Here is a 1,204-nt window from a genome sequence, read left to right as displayed (position 1 = left end):
TGGAGGAGGAGGAGGAGGAGGAGGAGGAGGAGGAGGACAAGGAGAAGTAGTAGTGGTGAAGAAGTGCGTAAAACTATTTGGGAATATCTATAGGAGAGAATGACAAAACAGAGAAAAGGGGCCATTTGAACTGAGCCCTGAAGGATGCCAAGATGTTTGTCACAACATGTAGTGAAAGAAGCATGTTGAGACAGAGAGAAAGGTCTAGAATATAAAATAACTGGTAGCTGCATTCTAAATATTGCCCCCAGACATGTTTTGTTAGGCTTATATCTAATTAGAAAATTTTGTATCAAATCAAAATTTCTAGATTATTTTGTAAAAACCAGAAGATATGGCAACATGGTTCCCACATTCCCACATGCAAAAATTGATGAGAGCCCAGTCAAGGCTGTTCCCTTTAGACGGGACACATTTTCTCTGGTTTTCTTCTTGTAAGCATTTGCTGCCTGCCTGGCTCCATAGGCAGTTGAATACATGGTGAGCAATGATGGAGGGAGAGTGGAGGAGGAAGGTCAGAAGTAGGCTGGTTACAGAGGCTCAGTATACCTACCTGGGAAGCTTATTTTTAGCCCAGTGTTTCTACCACTATTCCCTCACCAGACTGGTCATCCACAAGCTAGATAAATCGTTGATTGTTCTCTCTTATAATTCTTTTTTAAAACGTTGGGACTGGATGCCACTCATCTATATTGGTGAACCAGGAAAAAATACCTGTTACTTAAAATCACAACTACCTGCTCAGAAAGACAATGTCCATTGAACATAAAATGTTCCATTCTGTCCATTAAGTACAAAGCCATTCTGTATGGCTTTGTGCTTAAAAGTTTAAGAGAATAATTCCATTTCCAAGGCTCTCTAAGACAGAAGAAGTACATAAAGAAACCAGGGGAGGAGACACCAAGAAAAGACTCAGTGAGATCATGCAATTTGGGCACTGATGAGCCAACAGGTCAACGAGAAACTCTTGGCGGCAGAATGGCCCAGAGGATTTTAAGAACAGGGATGGCTCAGGTATAGTTTTTAAGTTGTTTGCTGCTCAGTGAACAATGTCATTCCCATGCACTTTCAATTTTTTTGTAAAAACCTCAAAATGATTTCTGTGATGCTGAGGATTTAAATACCCAGAAACTCACAGAAATCCTGAGAAGAGTTTTAGCTGTCCATGGGCAAGGAATTGTGTGTTGAAGCCAGAGCTCATAAA

The sequence above is a fragment of the Rhinopithecus bieti genome, unplaced genomic scaffold (genome assembly GCF_001698545.2).
Source record: "Rhinopithecus bieti isolate Rb0 unplaced genomic scaffold, ASM169854v2 scaffold_41145, whole genome shotgun sequence".
NCBI classification, from domain to species: Eukaryota; Metazoa; Chordata; class Mammalia; order Primates; family Cercopithecidae; genus Rhinopithecus; species Rhinopithecus bieti.
The sequence above is the reverse complement of the archived record's forward strand: the minus strand, read 5'-3'. Positions refer to the sequence as shown.